A 20,670-nucleotide genomic window follows, 5' to 3' on the forward strand; every position below is an offset into this window, starting at 1 on the left:
TGCAACAAGACTGAAAGTGGGCATGCAGGTACAGCAGGCGGTGAATAAGGGATATGGAGAGAAAGCAGGAAAGGGGTACTGAGGGAATGATCAGCCATGATCTTATTGAATGGCGGTGCAGGCTCGAAGGGCCGAATGGCCTACTCCTGCACCTATTTTCTATGTTTCTATATTTGTAGAGGCTGTGTGAAAATGGGACACCTTCAGCGGATGTGTCCGCAGCTCAGCAAGCGTGCTGCGACACACCACATGGATGATGATGACCGATCCGGAGCAGATCTGGCAATACAACCCGAGATATCCGAGGAGGAAGTGTATAGTGTACATTTGTTCCTGAGAAAGAACCAACTGATAATGATTGACGTAAAATTGAACGGCAAAGAGATTTAGATAGGTTAAGCGAATGGGCTAAGGTTTGGCAGATGGAATACAATGTCGGAAAATGTGAGGTCATCCACCTTGGAAAAAAAAACAGTAAAAGGGAATATTATTTGAATTGGGAGAAATTACAACATGCTGAGGTGCAGAGGGACCTGGGGGTCCTTGTGCATGAATCCCAAAAAGTTAGTTTGCAGGTGCAGCAGGTAATCAGGAAGGCGAATGGAATGTTGGCCTTCATTGCGAGAGGGATGGAGTACAAAAGCAGGGAGGTCCTGCTGCAACTGTATAGGGTATTGGTGAGGCCGCACCTGGAGTACTGCGTGCAGTTTTGGTCACCTTTCTTAAGGAAGGATATACTAGCTTTAGAGGGGGTATAGAGACGATTCACGAGGCTGATTCCGGAGACGAGGGGGTTATCTTATGATGATAGATTGAGTAGGCTGGGTCTTTACTCATTGGAGTTCAGAAGGATGAGGGGTGATCTTATTGAAACATTTAAAATAATGAAAGGGATAGACAAGATAGAGGCAGAGAGGTTGTTTCCACTGGTCAGGGAGACTAGAACTAGGGGGCACAGCCTCAAAATACGGGGGAGCCAATTTAAAACGGAGTTGAGAAGGAATTTCTTCTCCCAGAGGGTTGTGAATCTGTGGAATTGTCTGCCCAAGGAAGCAGTTGAGGCTAGCTCATTGAATGTATTCAAATCACAGATAGATAGATTTTTAACCAATAAGGAAATTAAGGGTTACAGGGAGCGGGCGGGTAAGTGGAACTGAGTCCACGGCCATATCAGCCATGATCTTGTTGAATGGCGGAGCAGGCTCGAGGGGTTAGATGGCCTGTTCTTATGTGCCGGTATCTATGGAATTAGACATGGGTGCGAGTCAGTCAATTATGAGCCAGAGGACTTTCGAAAAGCTGTGAGACACGAAGGCCGTGAAACCCAAGCTGAGTCCAGTAAATGCAAAATTGCGTACCTACACCAAAGAGCTCATACCAGTGATTGGCAGTGCAGCAGTCAAGGTGTTGTACGATGGGGTGATTCATTATTTATCGCTGTGAATCGTTCCAGGCAATGGTCCAATGCTATTCAGCAGCAGTTGGCTCAAAAAAATAAAGTGGAACTGGAACGATATTAAAGCTTTGTCATCAGTGGATGACGCTTCATGTGCTCAAGTGCTGAGCAAATTTCCCTCACTGTTTGAACCAGGCATCGGCAACGTCATGGGAGCAAAGGTGCAGGTCCACCCAGACTCGGATGCAAGACCCGTCCATCACAAAGACCGGGCGGTCCCATACATGATGAGGGAGAAGATTGAAATCGAACTGGACAGACTCAAATGTGAAAGGGTCATTTTTAGTGAATTTAGTGAATGGACGAGACTCATTGTTCCTGTGCTGAAGAGTGATGGCACTGTCAGGATTTGTGGAGACTACAAGGTTATGATCAACCGAGTTTCGAAACAGAATCAGTACCCGTTACCAAAGGCTGATGACCTGCTTGCAATGCTGGCCGGGGGAAAGTCATTCACCAGATTGGATCTGACATCAGCCTATATGACACAGGAGCTTGTCGAATCGTCGAAGAAACTTACGTGCATCAATACGCATAAAGGGCTGTCCTTTTGGAATTCGCTCGGCTGCAGCCATATTTCAGAGAAACATGGAGAGTCTACTGAAGTCCGTTCCTAGAACCGTGGCGTTCCAAGACGACATTCTGGTCACAGGTTGTGACACTGCCGAACACCTGCACAACCTGGAAGAGGTTCCAACGTCATCTGGACAAAGTGGGGCTCAGGCTGAAACGTTCAAGGTGCATCTTTATGGCACTGGAAGTCGAATTCCTGAAAAGGAAGGTTGCTGCAGACGGCATCAGGCCTACGGACTCGAAAACAGAGGCCATCAAAAATGCACCCAGACTCCAGAATGTGATGGAGCTGCGTTCGTTCCTTGGTCTTCTCAACTACTTCGGTAATTTCTTACCTAAATTGGGCACATTATTAGAGTCACTGCACATGCTGCTCAGAAAAGGCGACAACTGGGTTTGGGGTGTATCTCAAGACAGGGCCTTCGAGAAGGCTAGAAATCTGTTTTGTTCCAACAAATTGCTAGTACATTATGACCTATGCAAGCGTTTAGTATTGGCCTGTGACGCTTCATCACATGGGGTTGGTTGTGTGCTCCAACAATCAAATGAGTCGGGCAAACTATAACCCATTGCGTATGTGTCAAGAAGCATGTCTAAAGCGGAAAGAGCCTACAGCATGGTAGAGAAAAAAGCTTTAGCCTGTCGATATGGGGTTAAAAAGATGTACCAGTATCTGTTTGGGCTTGTTTTGAACTTGAAACCAATCACAAGCTGCTCATTTCTTTGTTTTCACAGCATAGAGGCATCAATACCAACGCGTCATCCCGCATCCAGAGTTGGGCGCTGACATTATCTGCCTATGATTATGTCATTCGCCATAGATCTGGCACCGATAATTGTGCCGATGCATGGAGCCGTTTACCGTTGCCCACGCCGGAGGTGGAAATGCCACAGCCCACAGACCTACTGTTGGTCGTGGATGCCTTTGAGAGTGAAGGGTCGCCTGTTACTGCTCAACAAGTTAGGACCTAGACTAGCCAGGATCCAATCTTATTGGTTGTAAAATGTTGTGTCCTTAGTGGTGCTTGGTTGGCCATTTCCAGGGAAGTGTGTGATGATACCAAACCTTACAACTGTCGCAAAGACAAACTATCCATTCAATCTGATTACCCCATAGTAAACAATCATGTTGTTATACCCAAGAAAGGCAGGGAGAGATTTGTATGGGATTTACACAGTACCCATCCCAGTATTGTGATGAAGGCCATTGCCAGGTCTCACGTTTGGTGGCCTGGCATTGACTATGATTTGAAATCATGTGCATCAGTGCAACACTTGCATGCAGTTAAGCAATGCACCAGTGGAATCTCTGCTAAGTCTGTGGTCGTGGCCATCCAAACCATGGTCAAGGATCCACATCAACTATGCGGGTCCTTTCTTGGGCAAAATGTTTTTGGTGGTTGTGGATGCATATTCCAAATGGATAGAATGTGTAATCATGTCATCTAGCACATCCACAGCCACCATTGAGAGCCTTCGTGCCATGTTCGCCACTCATGATCTGCCCGACATCATTGTAAGCGACAATGAATTGTGCTTCATGAGTTTGGAGTTTCAAGAGTTTATGAAACTCAATGGTATCAAGAACGTAAGGTCAGCACCATTCAAAACCGCATCCAATGGTGAAGCGGAGCGGGCCGTCTAAACCATCAAGCAGAGCCTGAAACACGTAACTCACGGTTCTTTGCAGACTCACTTGTCACGCATACTGCTTAGTTACAGGATGAGACCCCACACGCTTACCGGGGTCCCCCCTACTGAACTGTTGATGGAGAGAGGTCTCAAGACCAGGCTCTCGCCTGTCCACCCTGATCTTAGCGATCACGTCGAAAACAGGCGTCAACATCAGCAGTGGTATCATGATCGCACTGCCGTGTCACACAACATCTCTATTAATGGTCCTGTGTATGTGCTAAATTATAGTCAAGGCCCCAAGTGGGTCACTGGCACTGTTACGGCCAAGGAGGGTAACAGGGTGCTTATTGTCAGGCTCACTAATGGGCAAACATGCAGGAGGCGCATTGATCAGACGAAATTGCGGCACACAGACGAACCGGAACAGCTTGAAGAAGTCACCATCAATGACCATCTGATTCATATTCAGCCATCAGAAGACCCTGCTGTTGTCAATGAATCTGGACCTGCAATCCCCGACATGAACACTGCCCTTCCCATTAGATCGGCTACCCAGCCTCAAGTCATGAATGACTCCGAGAGCTTACCCAGATCTGGAATTGAACTGAGACGATCAACTCGGGAGCGGAAAGCCCCAGACCGTCTCAATTTGTAATAGGACTGATACCAAGATCTTGGGAGGGAATGATGTAATGTATGTATGCCTGGGTTTACCTGCCACCAGGGGGAGCGATCATTGGAGATCATTGGGCCACAGACACCGATGTGCAGCCCTTGTATATAAAGAAAACCTCCATGTTTAATCCTCACTTTGAGAACTAATAAAGTAGTCAGGTCACACCTGATTGAATTCACGATACTGAGCCTATTGAGTTATTGTATACGCAACAACAACGGCAGAGGAAAGGTAAAAAAAGAGGGCCGAGCAAAAAGGCCAGCTAAAGATGGACAGCAGAGTAACAAGGCCTAGTAAGGATGGAGGGTAGAGTAACAAGAGCAGATTAGATCGAATGCAGCATGAAAAGATATATCTAAAAAAGCATCACACCTTGCCCCAACAGCTTTCTATGAAGTTAGTATTATTTGATTTTTGGCTTGTGTGAAATTTGAGTAGTCTCTGCCCCCATAACTGTGTATTCCAGCAATTCCTGAACAACTTCTATTATTGACACACTCCCAGATAACCCCTGCTAATATTGACACACTCCCAGACATCCCCTGCTAATATTGACACACTCCCAGATAACCCCTGCTAATATTGACACACTCCCAGACATCCCCTGCTAATACTGGCACACTCCCAGACATCCCCTGCTATTATTGACACACTCCCAGACATCCCCTGCTAATATTGACACACTCCCAGACATCCCCTGCTAATACTGACACACTCCCAGACATCCCCTGCTAATATTAACAATCTCTCAGGCATCCCATCACTGACGTCCTGAGATCATGAATGGCACTATATAAATGAGAGTTCTTTCTTTCTTAATGCTTTTCTTCAAACATATACCAATGTTCTAAGTACTTGCAGGCGAGTGCCTCTTTAAATAGTCATCCAAATGCTATATCTGGCCTACATCACCCATTCTACTGGGTGGGTCCAGTTCTCAGTGGATCTTTCGCAATTTGTTCTGAAAATGGTACCTCTGTCCTATTAACATCAGAAGACCCTGAGTTTACTACTTTAGTGAGGCTCCAGCCAGAAACAGCTGAACCAGGGCCGCTCTGGTCAAATCCCTAAAGAAAATGGCAACAGATGGAACAGGAGCGGGAATGGTGCAGTAAGTTCTGATTTTTCAAGGCAGTACAACTCCTTCGATTGGGCAGAGCCTTAGAATCGAGACGGTGGGCTCTGACGTTCTGCTGCTAGACATACATTGATACAAAAATACTATTAGAGGTGGTATATATATTACTGCAGCAGCAAACTGAATTACCATAATATTGTAAATAATTGTATGTTGTTAATAATTGTATCTTTAATAAATATCAATTGCTTTACAAGCTTTACCTCAGGCTATAGTGAAGATAGCCTCAATTCATAGTTTTACAATATGCATTAATAATTTATGTTAACATAATTCTAATTGCTGAAGTGAAATATACTACTTTTCTCACTTCTGCCTCCAGTGTCTTTTTCCCTTATCTGCAAACTGTACAAATGCAGACTGGAATCTTTCAGCATGCTACCCATGCACCCTGCTGCTTTCATTATATCGATTTCGGGCATGTTCAGTCACATGTGGTACCATTTTGTGTTGAAGGTCCCTTTGTCTTTAATATAACGATACAGAGGGTGTCCTGACTTGAGCCGGCTGCAACAGAGAAATTATTCCCTCCTCTTAAATGTTATAAGAACATAAGAAATAGGAACAGGAGTAGGCCATACGGCCCCTCGAGCCTGCTCCGCCATTCAATAAGATCATGGCTGATCCGATCATGGACTCAGCTCCACTTCCCTGCCTGCTTCCCATAACCCCTTATTGTTTAAGAAACTGTCTATTTCTGTCTTAAATTTATTCAATGTCCTGCTTCCACAGCTCTCTGAGGCAGCGAATTCCACAGATTTACAACCCTCAGAAGAAATTTCTCCTCACCTCTGTTTTAAAAGGGCAGCCCCTTATTCGAACATCATGCCCTCTAGTTCTAGTCTCCCCCATCAGTGGAAACATCCTCTCTGCATCCACCTTTTCAAGCCCCCTCATAATCTTATACATTTCAATAAGATCGCCTCTCATTCTTCTGAATTCCAATGAGTAGCGGCCCAACCTACTCAACCTTTTCTCACAAGTCAACCCCCCATCCCCAGAATCAACCTAGTGAACCTTCTCTGAACTGCCTCCAAAGCAAGTATATCCTTTCGTAAATATGGAAACCAAAACTGCACGCAGTATTCCAGGTGTGGCCTCACCAATACCTTATAAAGCCATAGTAAGACTTCCCTGCTTTTATACTCCATCCCCTTTGCAATAAAGGCCAAGATTCCTTTGGCCTTCCTGATCACTTGCTGTACCTGCAGACTATCTGTTGTGTATCTGTAAAGCATGCACTCCCATGTTCCGCCACCAGGGAGTGCATCCCCTGAAGTTCCAAGGGATCCCAGCATCCCTTGGGAGCACTGCATATAAGCCGGCCCTGAAGGCCTGTTCCTCACTCTGGAGTATCTTAATAAAGACTGAGGTCACTGTTACTTTAACCTCCCTGTGTGCAGTCTCATCTGTGTTAGGAACACAATAACTGCCGACGAGTATACGAATCCAATGCAAAGATGCAGCAAACTGTGGGCATCCTGGAGAAGTTCTCGGAGGGTGAGGACTGGGAAGCCTATGTCGAACGGCTAGACCAGTACTTTGTAGCCAACGAGCTGGACGGAGAAGGAAGCGCTGTAAAAAGGAGAGCGGTCCTCCTCACAGTCTGCGGGGCACCGACCTACAGCCTCATGAAGAATCTTCTGGCTCCGGTGAAACCCACAGATAAGTCGTATGAGGAGCTGTGTACACTGGTTCGGGAGCACCTCAACCTGAGGGAGAGCGTGCTGATGGCGAGGTATCGGTTCTACACGTGCCAGCGATCTGAAGGTCAGGAAGTGGCGAGCGACATCGCCGAGCTCAGGCGACTTGCAGGACAATGTGAGTTTGATGGTGACCTGGAGCAAATGCTCAGAGACTTTTTTGTACTGGGTATTGGCCATGAAACCATCCTACGAAAACTTTTGACTGTAGAGACACCGACCCTCAGTAAGGCCATTGCGATAGCACAGGCGTTTATGTCCACCAGTGATAACATCAAACAAATCTCTCAGCACACAAGTGCTAGCAATGTTCATAAATTAACTGGAACTGTGTTTGCGAACAGAAACGTTCAGGGCAGAAATCACGAGTCTGCAACTGCCAGCAGGCCTCAGGTGACCCAGGTGACTCAGAGTCCGCAACAAAGGATGAATGCAAGGCAATTCACACCTTGTTGGCGTTGAGGTTTCCATTCAACCTATTCATGCCGCTTCAAAGGGTATGTTTGCAAGAGCTGTGGAACAATGGGGCACCTCCAACGAGCTTGCAGACAAGCTGTTAGCTCTGCAAAACCTGCTAACCACCACGTGGCAGAGGAAGATCGGTCCATGGTGGATCAAAGCAATTTCGAGCCTCAGAGAGGAGGCAGATGCTGAAGTACACGGGGTGCACACATTTGATGAAATGTTCGCCTATAATGCTAAATGTAAAATTGAATGGCTTACCCATAGCCATGGAACTGGACACTGGTACTAGCCAATCCATCATGAGTAAAAAGATGTTTGAGAGACTGGTGCAACAAGGCACTCAGACCAGCCCTGAGCCCCATCCACACGAAACTGAGAACATACACCAAAGAGATTATCACTGTCCTGGGCAGTGCCATGGTCAAGGTCACCTACGAGGGCACGGTGCATGAACTGCCACTTTGGATTGTCCCGGGCGATGACCCCACACTGCTTCGAAGGAGCTGGCTGGGCAAAATCTGCTGGAACTGGGATGACGTCCGAGCGCTATCACATGTCGATGACGCCTCATGTACCCAGGTTCTTAACAAATTTCCTTCCCTTTTTGAGCCAGGCATTGGAAACTTTTCTGGGGCGAAGGTGCGGATCCATTTGGTCCCAGAGGCACGACCCATTCACCACAAGGCGTGAGCGGTACCTCACATGATGAAGGAGAGAGTGAAAATCGAGCTGGACAGGCTGCAACGCGAGGGCATCATCTCCCCAGTGGAATTCAGCCAGTGGGCCAGCCCGATTGTTCCAGTACTCAAAAGTGATGGCACGGACAGGATTTGCGGTGATTATAAAGTAACTATTAATCGTTTCTCGTTACAGGACCAATAGCCGCTACCTAAGGCAGACGACCTATTTGCAACGCTGGCAGGAGGCAAGACGTTCACCAAGCTCGACCTGACTTCAGCCTACATGACGCAGGAGCTGGAGGAGTCTTCGAAGGGCTCACCTGCATCAACATGCACAAGGGACTGTTCATCTACAACAGATGCCCATTTGGAATTCGGTCGGCTGCAGCGATCTTCTAGAGAAACATGGAGAGCTGACTCAAGCCGGTACTATGCATGGTGGTTTTTCAGGACGACATATTGGTCATGGGTCGGGACACCATTGAACACCTACAAAACCTGGAGGAGGTCCTCCAGCGACTGGATCGCGTAGGGCTGCGGCTGAAGAGGTCAAAATGCGTCTTCACGGCAACAGAAGTGGAGTTTTTGGGGAGAAAGATCGCGGCGGATGCCAAGACAGAGGCTATCAGGAACGCGCCCAGGCCACAGAACGTCATGGAGCTGCGGTAGTTCCTGGGACTCCAACTATTTTGTTAACTTCCTACCGGGGTTAAGCACCCACTTAGAGCCCCCTACATATGTTATTGCGTAAAGGTGAGAACTGGGTATAGGGGGAAAAAGCAAGTAATTGCTTTTGAGAAAGCTAGAAACATTTTATGCTCCAACAAGCTGCTTGTATTGTATAACTCGTGTAAAAGACTTGTGCTTGCATGTGATACGTCGTTGTATGGGGTTGGATGTGTATTACAACAAGCTAATGTTGCCGGGAAGTTGCAGCCTGTCGCCTATGCCTCCAGCAGCTTGTCTAAGGCCAAGAGGGCCTACAGCATGATTAAGAGGCATTAGCGTGTGTGTTTGGGGTAAAGAAAATGCATCAGTACCTGTTTGGCCTCAAATTTGAGCTGGAAACCGATCACATGCCCCTCACATCCCTGTTTGCTGAAAACAAGGGGATAAATACTAATGCCTCAGCCCACATACAAAGGTGGGCACTCACGCCATCAGCGTATAACTATACCATCCGCCACAGGCCAGGCACCGATAACTGTGCAGATGCTCTAAGTCGACTACCATTGCCCACCACGGGGGTGGAAATGGCAAAGCCTGCAAACTTGTTGATGGTGGCACAGCCCGCAGACTTGATGATGGTCATGGAAGCATTTGAAAATGATAAATCACCTGTCACAGCCCGCCAGATTAGGACTTGGACCAGCCAAGATCTTCTGCTGTCCCTTGTAAAAAACAGTATTGCATGGGAGCTGGGCCAGCATCCCCCTTGAAATGCAAGAGCTAATCAAGCTGTTCCAGCGGCGAAAGGACTAGCTGTCCATTCAGGCAGACTGCCTGTTGTGGGGTAACCGCGTAGTGCTACCCAAAAAGGGCAGGGAGACGTTCATCTCGGATCTCCACAGCGCACACCCGGGTATAGTAATGATGAAAGCGATAGCCAGATCCCACGTGTGGTGGCCCAGTATTGACTCTGACTTAGAGTCCTGTGTACGGCAATGCAGTGTGTATGCTCAGTTGAGCAACGTGTCCAGAGAGGCACCACTAAGTTTGTGGTCCTGGCCCTCCAGACCATGGTCGAGGATCCATGTTGACTATGCAGGCCCGTTTCTCGGTAAAATGTTCCTGGTGGTGGCGGATGCTTTTTCAAATGGATTGAATGTGAAATAATGTCGGGAAGCACCGCCACCGCCACCATTGAAAGCCTGAGGGCCATGTTTGCCACCCACAGCCTGCCTGACATACTGGTCAGTGACAACAGGCCATGTTTCACCAGTGCCGAATTTAAAGAATTCATGACCCGCAGTGGGATCAAACATGTCACCTCGGCCCTGTTTAAACCAGCCTCCAATGGGCAGGCAGAGCGGGCAGTACAAACAATCAAACAGAGCATTAAATGAGTCACAGAAGGTTCACTCCAAACCCGCCTGTCCCGAGTACTGCTCAGTTACCGCATGAGACCCCACTCGCTCGCAGAGATGCCCCCGGCTGAGCTACTCATGAAAAGGACACTTAATACCAGACTCTCGCTGGTTCACCCCAACCTGCATGATCAGGTAGAGAACAGGCGGCAGCAACAAAATGTAAACGATGGTTGCGCCACTGTGTCACGGGAAATTGATCTGAATGACCCTGTGCATGTGCTAAACTATGGACATGGTCCCAAGTGGATCACGGGCACGGTGATAGCTAAAGAAGGGAGTCGGGTGTTTGTGGTCAAACTAGACAATGGACAAATTTGCAGAAAGCACCTGGACCAAACGAGGCTGCAGTTCACGGATGGCCCTGAACAACCCACAGCAAACACCACCTTTTTCGAACCCACAACACACACCCAAAGGATCAACGACACCACCCCGGACCAGGAAATCGAACCCATCACGCTCAACAGCCCAGCAAGGCCAGGCTCACCCAGCAGCCCTGCAGGGCCAACAACATGCCAGCCCAGCGAGGGCACAGCCAACACACCAGAATAGACATTTGTACCAAGGCGGTCCACCAGGGAAAAAAGGCTCCCGACCGTCTCACCTTGTAAATAGTTGTCACTTTGACTTTGGGGCGGGAGTGGTGTTGTGTATTTGTAAAGCATGCACTTCCCTGTTCTGCCACCAGGGAGTGCATCCCCTGAAGTCCCAAAGGATCCCAGCATCCCTTGGGAGCACTGTATATAAGCTGGCCCCTAAGGCCTGTTCCTCACTCTGGAGTGTCTTGATAAAGACTGAGGTCACTGTTACTTTAACCTCCCTGTGTGCAGTCTCATCTGTGTTAGGAACACAATACTATCCTTTTGTGTTTCATGCACAAGTACCCCCAGGTCCCGCTGTACTGCAGCACTTTGCTATCTTTCTCCATTTAAATAATATCTTGCTCTTTGATTTTTTTTCTGCCAATGTGCATGACTTCACACTTTCCAACATTATACTCCATCTGCCAAATTTTTGCCCACTCACTTAGCCTGTCAATGTCCTTTTGCAAATTTTTTGTGTCCTCCTCACACATTGCTTTTCCTCCCATCTTTGTATCGTTAGCAAACTTGGCTACGTTACACTCAGTCCCTTCTTCCAAGTCGTCAATATAGATTGTAAATAGTTGGAGTCCCAGCACTGATCCCTGCGGCACCCCACTAGTTACTGGTTGCCAACCAGAGAATGAACCATTTATCCCAACTCTCTGTTCTGTTAGTTAGCCAATCCTTTATTCATGCTAATATATTACCCCCAACCCCATGAACTTTTATCTTGTGCAGTAAGCTTTTATGTGGCACCTTGTCAAATGCTTTCTGGAAGTTCAAATACACCACATCCATCTAATTTTCACCTAATGCGTGCATTAAGAACAATACTTGAATGTAATGTGATATAGTGTGCACCAATATGGATGAAACTCATTATATTCGTGGATGACGTCTCCACATACTCATTTTAACTTGCACTTTATGATATATTAAAATAACAAACTTCAATCGTGCTGACTTTAGTCTGCAGGCGTCGATAAAGTCCTGGGTTGAATGTGACTGCTGACTCTATTAGCATATGCCATGTAATTATTTGGAATTTGCAGTGTGTCTAATCTTAATTGGATCTTTCTCCTCTCAATAATTGGCTAACTTGCTGTTTTTACTCTACCATTTAAATGATTTACCCTCAAGGTATTAATGCTACCCAAAGTTAGCTCATAGTTAAGTCAGTGTAAAAACTGTTGTTGGTCAGGAGAGAACTCCATTAGAGACTGGGAGAGAGCCTGCAAGAAACAAGCTGAATAAGCAGAGTTATTGAGAGAACTCTATCATTGAAGAGACAGAGAGAAATGGTTAAAGGGTACAAGAAAGAAAGAGACAGAAAGGATGAACAGAGTGAGAGGCGGCATGTGTAAGTGAGAAAAACAAAGGAGAGAGTTGAATGAAGAGATGTCGGGTCATATTTATTCATTTTCTTACCCAGGGTGTCCTGTTGAATTGAAAATTGAATTTTAAACATTACTTTTAGCAGAATTGCTTGAGATACATATTAAACACCATACTGAGCAATTACCGCTCGTGAACTAAAAACACCAATTTAGTCAATTACTGAGGTGCACCATATTAACTTTAGTTAGATTGCCACTTTTGGATAATTTGAAGCATTTATACTACCAGCACAGTACATCACAATCCAACTGCTTGCTATCACAGTAATGGACTCCAGTCAATGGGCCCAATTTTCCCCAAAGCTTTTTTTTGGCGTACTTGGAGTTTTTTGGGGGGCCCAAGTACGGCAAAAAAAAATGTTCTAAGTTTCCCCGTTTGATTTCTTCATTTTGGCGCAGCCTAACTCGTCCTTTAGTTTTGGGGGTGGAGCCTTGATCTGCGCCAAAAAGATCGGGTTGCCACGGTAACCAGAGACACAATGTGGGCTGAGGCTACAAAATGAAACATACAGCCAGCTCGCAACACATTACGACACATTGCATCAACTTAAAAACACGTTAAAATACACTGCAGCAACTTACCTCCAATTATTAAAGTACTCCCCCTCCCGATGCCAGTGCCAATCACAGCCCCTATCCTCGGCCAAAGGGCCTCCCGGTCTGCTTTCCCCGCCTGCCCCGAGCCTCGAGCCCCTTGCCGATGCCAGTCCCACTCACCACCCGACCCTAACGTCGAGTGCCTTGCCGGTCTGCTTCCTTAGCCCACCCCCAGCCCCTTGCCGATGCCGGTCCAGCTACAGCTTCCCCACCCCCAGCTCCGAGTGCCTTGCCGGTCCCGCCCCTATCCCAGGTTGAACGGCTTCCCAGTCCGCTCTCCCGCACCTAGCCCAGGCCGAATGGCCTCCTCCCTCCCGGTCCTCTCTCTCTCCCCCCCCCACTCTCTCTCCACCCCACCGCTTTCTTCTCCTCCTCTCTCTCATACCTTTCCTGCTGCTGCTGTCTGGGCATTTGCTGCACTTACCTTCGCCGATTTCCTTAACTCTTCATAATATGTCCTTACTATACAGTATAAATGCACACAAGGCCCATACTTGAGAGAAAGTCACTCTGTGACCAGTAACCTTTATTCGCCAGCACTGAAGTGGAGAAGATGGGTGGAGCTTCCCCTTTTATACCTGAAAGTCCAGGTTTGGAGTGTCTCCCACAAGTTCACCACCTAGTGGTCAGTGTTCTCACGGTGTACAACTTAGGTCAGTTTATACATGGATTACAATGACAGTAAAATACATGACATCACCTCCCCCCCGCCCAAAGTCTTATTGGGATCACAGATTAAGTCTCTCTGTGGGTTTATGCTCCCTGAGTTGGGGCTCCGGTTGTTGGGTGCTGGCCTGAGTGTCTGCTGTTTGCGGTGCCTCAGGCCTGTCCAGACTGCCCACAGTGACTGGGCTCTCCTCCACTTGGTTCCTATGTTCGGTCACCTGTGGTGGAGTGAACTCTACATCGTGTTCTTCCTCTGCTCTATCCGGTTGCTGAACCTCCTTTTTTTTGATCCACGTGTTTGCGGCAGATTTGTCCATTGGTAAGTTTAACTACCAGAATCCTATTCCCCTCTTTAGCAATCACAGTGCCTGCAATCCATTTGGGCCCTGCAGCATAGTTGAGGACAAAGACAGGGTCATTGACATCAATACATCGCGCCCTCGCATTCCCGTCATGGTAGTCACATTGCGACTGGCGCTTGCTCGCAACAATTTCTTTCATTGTGGGGTGTATAAGGGATAACCTGGTTTTGAGCGTCCTTCTCATTAGCAGCTCTGCGGGTGGGACCTCTGTGAGCGAGTGTGGTCGAGATCTATTGGTCAACAGGAGGCGTGATAAGCGGCTTTGTAGGGAACCCCCTTGGATTCTGAGCATCCCCTGTTTGATTATCTGCTCTGATTGTTCTGCCTGGCCGTTTGAGGCCGGCTTGAACAGTGCCGTTCTGACATGGTTGATACCATTTCCTGCCATGAAGTCCTGGAATTCAATGCTTGTAAAGCACGGGCCATTGTCGCTGACCAAGACGTCCGGTAGATCATGGGCGGCGAACATTGCCCGTAGACTTTCTACCATGGCAGAATTGATTTGAGAATGTCACACTCGATCCATTTGGAGTAGGCGTCTACCACAACCAAAAACATTTTTCCCATGAAAGGACCTGCGTAGTCCACATGGATGCGTGACCATGGCTTGGCGGGCCAAGACCAGGGGCTAAGGGGGGCTTCCCTGGGCGCATTGCCCAGCTGGGCACACGTGTTTCACCTGCGAACACAAAGTTCCAGGTCTGCCTCTATCCCTGGCCACCAAACGTGTGACCTGGCAATTGCCTTCATCATGACAATGCCCGGGTGCTCATTGTGGAGTTCTTGGATGAACGATTCTCTGCCCATCTGGGGCATGACTACTCGGTTTCCCCACAGTAGGCAATCGGCCTGAATCGAGAGTTACTGGTGCTTTTTTTTTACTGCACATACACATGCAAGCGCTTTCTTTTCTACCATCCCTTGGCCTCTTTCTGCCTGGGACAGACATCTGGAGGCATAAGCTACCGGCTGTAACTGACCCTTGGCATTGACATGCTGCAACACACACCCGACCCCATAGGACGACGCAAGTTTCTTACACGGGTCATATAGCGTTAACAGATTGTTGGAACATAACAAATTGCGTGCTCTATTAAAAGCCCTTTCCTGGTTGTCCCCCCAGACCCATTCGCGACCTTTGCGTAGGAGCACGTGTAGCGGCTCTAGCAGCGTGCTCAATTTGGGAAGAAAGTTGCCAAAATAGTTCAGGAGCCCCAGGAACGAACGCAGCTCCGTCGTGTTACGGGGTCTGGGTGCTCTCTGGATCGCTTCCGTTTTGGACACAGTAGGTCTGATTCTGTCTGCTGCTACCCCTCATCCCCAGGAATTCTACCTCTGGAGCTAGGAAGACGCACTTCGCCTTTTTCAGTCGCAGCTCTACCCGGTCCAGTCTGCATAGCACCTCCTCCAGGTTGTGGAGGTGTTCTTCAGTATCGCAACCCGTGATGAGGATGTCGTCTTAAAAAAACACCATCCTTGGAATCGACTAGAGGAGACTTTCCATGTTTCGTTGAAAGATCGCGGCGGCCGAGCGAATCCCGAACGGACATCTGTTGTACTCGAACAATCCCTTGTGTGTCGTGATGGTGGTCAGCTTCTTCGACTCACTCGCCAGCTCCTGGGTCATGTAAGCTGAGGTCAGGTCCAATTTTGTAAAAGGTTTGCCATCGGATAGCGTCGCAATGAGGTCCTCCGCTCTCAGTAGCAGATACTGGTCTTGGAGTGACACCCGATTGATGGTGGCCTTGTAATCGCCACATATCCTGACTGACCCATCCGCCTTGAGCACCGGCACAATCGGGCTCGCCCAGTCACTGAATTCGATTGGCGAGATGATGACTTCCCTCAGCAGGCGGTCCAATTCGCCTTCTATCTTTTCCCGCATCACGTACAGCACCGCTCTGGCCTTGTGGTGTACTGGCCTGGCGTCCGGGTTTATGTGAATCACTACCTTGGTCCCCATGAAAGTGCCAATGCCGGGTTGAAATAGTGAGTCAAATTTGTCCAGGACCTGTGAGCATGATACTCGCTCCACAGAGAAGAAATTGCATTGACATCGCCCCATTTCCAGTTCATGACAGCAAGCCAATTCCTCCCCAGTAGTGCGGGACTGTCCCCTGGGACAATCCAGAGTGGCAACCTGTTCTCCGAATCTTCATGGGTCACGACTACCGTGGCACTACCTAGCACCGGAAAGATTTCCTTTGTAATTGTCCGTAGCTGTGCGTCAGTTGGCAATAATTTTGGCCTCCTGGCCTTGGACGGCCACAACTTGTCGAACTGTTTGATACTCATCAGGGACTGGCTGGCCCCTGTGTCGAGCTGCATTGATACTGGGATGCCATTGAGGAGCACTTTCATCATTATTGGTGGCGTCCTGGTGTATGAACTGTATATGTGCTCCACATGAACTCGCTGAACTTCAGCTTCCAGCGATTTCCCCATGTTCAATTGGCCTTGTAGGGCTTACATCAGGCCCGTCCTCCTCGTACATCAACCTGGCTGCAGGCTTCCTGCTCATACGCGCCAAGCGACTGCTGACATTGCAATTTCTGCACGTTTATTGCTGATACCTGCAAGCTCTAGCTGTGTTTTTGCCTCCACATCTCCAACATGAGCTGTTGTTGGAAACAAAAGGTCCATTACCAGTCGATCGTCTCTGACTGTCTCTGTAACTGTCCTTAAACGCACCATTGACAGGTGTTGATGGCCCCATTACTGGCCGCATTGTCCATTGCGATGGCATGAATCGCCGTTCAGCTAGCCATTGTCTCTGTTGAATTCCCCCTTTGGGTTCGACTACATGCTGGGGCATGTCCGATTGTCCCTGTCTGCCTGGAGAACTGTGTGCCACGTTAACAATGTTGACTCCCTGTCCATTTGTTGCATTTAAACCAAGATTTTTGTCAAACATCATTCTGGTCTCTTCCTCCCCTGAGATAAATGTCTGGGCCATCAAAGCCGCCGTTTCCGGGGTCAAATCTTTGGTCTCAATCAGTTTCCTGGAAACCCCAGCGTGCCCGATGCCCTCAATAAAAAAGTCTCGCAGCATCTCTGCTCTGCCTGCATCTGGGAACTTACATAGGCTCGCCAGTCACCGGAGGTCTGCCACAAAGTCTGGAACGCTTTGCCCTTCTCGCCGCCGGTGCATGTAAAACCGGTGTCTCGCTATGTGCATGCTGCTCGCCGGTTTAAAGTGTTCCCCGATCAACTTACTGAGCTCTTCAAAAGTCTTGTCCGCTGGCTTCTCTGGCGCTAGAAGGTCCTTCATCAGGGAGTATGTCCTGGATCCATAAGGAGATGAGCCCTGCGGTTGTTGGCCGAATCCTGTCCCAACCATTCCTTGGTGACAAAACTTTGCTGTAGTCTCTCAATAAAATCGTCCCAATCATCACCGACACAGTACCTCTCTTCTGTACTGCTGGTGGCCATACTCGCGTGGTTTAAATCCCAGTTTCTTGTCGCCAATAATATGTCCTTACTATACAGTATAAATGCACACGAGGCCTGTAATTTAGAGAAGGTCACTCTGTGACCCGTAAACTTTATTCGCCAGCACTGAAGTGGAGAAGATGGGTGGAGCTTCCCCTTTTATACCTGAAAGTCCAGTTTAGGAGTGTCTCCCACAAGTTCACCACCTAGTGGTCAGTGATCTCATGGTGTACAACTTAGGTCAGTTTATACATGGGTTACAATGACAGTAGAATACATGACACTTCAGAAGGTTTTTCTGCAGAGGCCACATACATTGGCCTAAGTAGAACGGGAGTAACTCTCAGCTGGCCAAACTTCCCTAAATGATCAGAATTGGCACGGGTGGCAGGTTACACATCCTTTGGCTGAAACAAATGTAGCTAAAAAAAAATCGTAACTGAGATACGCTGGTGCACATTGATTGGGGAAACTGTGTTTGTTTAACTTAAGCCAAAAAAAGCAGCCCTTTCCAAAAAAACGGTGCAAATCACTGGGGAAAATTGAGCCCATTTAACATATTAAAATTCATTTAATTTTATTAAAATCAGATCCGCAATATAGGGCAAGAATTTCCACTGCATCGCCACCCGGTTTCTTGCTGGTATTGGTCGTTTTGGGCGAGAACTGGGTCGGTGAAAACTTTTACAACTGAGTTTCGCCGGCGGTTTCAAAGTACCGCTGGGGAGCAGACTGTCGGCATGCATGGTCCATAGACCGCCATCACCTAATTTTTGGCTCAGCGGTGACCTGTAGGTAAATTGAAAAAAAAATGCCCACGAGAAGCAGCGGAGCTGGGCGGTGCTGTGCGGTAGGTAAGTAGCCCTGCAAAAAAGTCTCTTGCAGTGAATAAAGTGAAAAGGGTCCTGAGAATGTTTTTCTGATTTTTTAGTTTACGTTTTAAAAAAATATATTTTTTGTGCTTTTCACCTCCTAGGCCCAACCCGCAGACTCGGTGTAAATTTTAGTAATTATCGTTCATTTTTTTTAAGGGCTGCCCAATCGGCCCAAGATTCCATTTTCTGCCGAGAATCGGGGTGCAAGGTCCATTTTTTTTCGCTGGGCAGATTCTTTTCCTTTTTTACTAGAATTTTTCGTCGGCGATAATTTGAGAATCTTAGCGGTAATCCGGCACTAGTGGATTTTTTTTTTGAAATTCTAGCCCATAATGTTTAAACTTTAGTGATTCTTTGTGATTTATCACTCGACAGTACAATTGATGTTTTCCACATTAATGCAGGATATCTAACTAGCCCCTTAACATTGTTACCTAATTATACTGATCTGAATGGACACTTCGGAAACATTTCCAATCACAAGAATTCTTTCTTCATGCAGAAAAAAATACTTTCTATATTTCAACTGATCCAAACCAAGCCAATGTCTATACAAATATATTAATGAAAGCAGAGTTCAAAGGGTAAAAAAACACATGAGACATTTCCTAATCACAAGGGAGGAAAAAAAGTGTTTCTAGGGCTTCCACCAAGGGGCAGAGCAGGTCCTGGGCCTGAATAGGTGCAGGCCCAGTGTTGTCATTGGATTGAGGTGGGAGGGGGCATACCTGGCCCTCAAACCTCCATTTCATCTGCATGTGGCCCAGGGGTGCTCCTTTACAGTTCGGCCTCAGGAGGCTGGCAGTGGACCTGTTAGGAATAGGAGTTCAAAGCAGCCTTTGAACTCTGCTTTCATTAATATATTTGTATAGACATTGGCTTGGTTTGGATCAGTTGAAATATAGAAATATAGAAAAAAACAGTCGGCCATTTGGCCCCTCGAGCCGGCTCTGCCATTCAATAAGATCATGGCTGATCTGATCTTGGCCTCAACTCCACTTTCCTGCCCGCTCCCTATAACCCTTGACTCCCTTATCGTTCAAAAATCTGTCTATCTCCACCTTAAATATATTCAATGACCCAGCCTCCACAGCTCTCTGGGGCAGAGAATTCCAAAGATTCACGACCCTCTGAGACCTCCCTCAGATTGGAGGATCTGAGGGGGTCAGACAGCAAGGCAAAGAGGACCAAACAGGTAAGGGGCTAACTTTTCTCTTAACCATCCATCAGATTTTTGGGTCTGAGGCTTAATGGTTGCAGGCCCCTCAGGCCTACCTCCTATAATCAGAAATTCACCTTGTGTTCCTCCTTCAAACTCACTAAGAACTTCCAAAGTGTCTGTGACTGGACTGATGCTTGCTTGAAGTGGTGCAGAGTAATGAGGTGATTGTTGGTATCCCAGAGCAACCAGATTGTTCTTTCTGGGTTTGTGGCCTTTATGTTAATAAAGATGCTAGAACAGGAGTACAGGACACTCTTTAGAATACGGGGGGGAGATGGCCTGTGTTCTATGTATAATGAGTCATAAACCTCTTTACAAAGAACACATTTATGATTTTGCTACATCCAGTACACAGAGTAAATCTTCTGCCATTGTTGTCTCTGATTGTACCTGTTATGTTTCAAAAAGGAGCACAGATGAAATATAGAGAATCAATAAAAAGAAACAAAATGGAAAAGTGCCTATATAAAAATAATCTAATGCATGGCAGCCGACAAGGCTTTAGAAGGGTGGACTTTGCTTGACAAACTTCCAAGAATTTTTGGAAGAGGTGATAAATTGGCGGGGAGCTATATTATGCAGTGCACCTTGAATTTCAAAAGGCCTTTAATAAATATCACATCATTTTACAAACTAGCATTACGAGCTATCAAGGATAAAAAATTTATATTGATTAGTAACTGGCTAAGAAATAGGAAACAGTGGGGAGCCAAGGAGAGCCGGACTGTAGTGGGGAGAGGTATTGAATGGAGCACCTCAGGATTTATGCTACAACCCCTCCTGTTTCTGGTGTACATACAGAACCCAAATTCTCAGTTTTAAGGCAAGGTCGTTAAATTCACAGACGACATCAAACTGGGAAGGTAGGGAGACTGTGAACTCGCAAAGAAAATGTGACAAAGCTTACACATGGGCTGATCAGTGGCAAATAAAGTTCAATATGGACAAGTCCAAGATTCTGCATCATGGTCGTAAAGATAGTAGGATCTTAGGGGCAGCTGATGAATGAGCAATGGATGAAATAGGTGTGAGAGGAGTTGATCGACGGATGAATGCAATGTTTGCCCCACAATAGCTGGAAGGATGTTTGGAAGAAAGTGTCCAATGAGGAAAGCGGTT

Source organism: Pristiophorus japonicus, chromosome 16 (genome assembly GCF_044704955.1).
Source record: "Pristiophorus japonicus isolate sPriJap1 chromosome 16, sPriJap1.hap1, whole genome shotgun sequence".
NCBI lineage: Eukaryota > Metazoa > Chordata > Chondrichthyes > Pristiophoridae > Pristiophorus > Pristiophorus japonicus.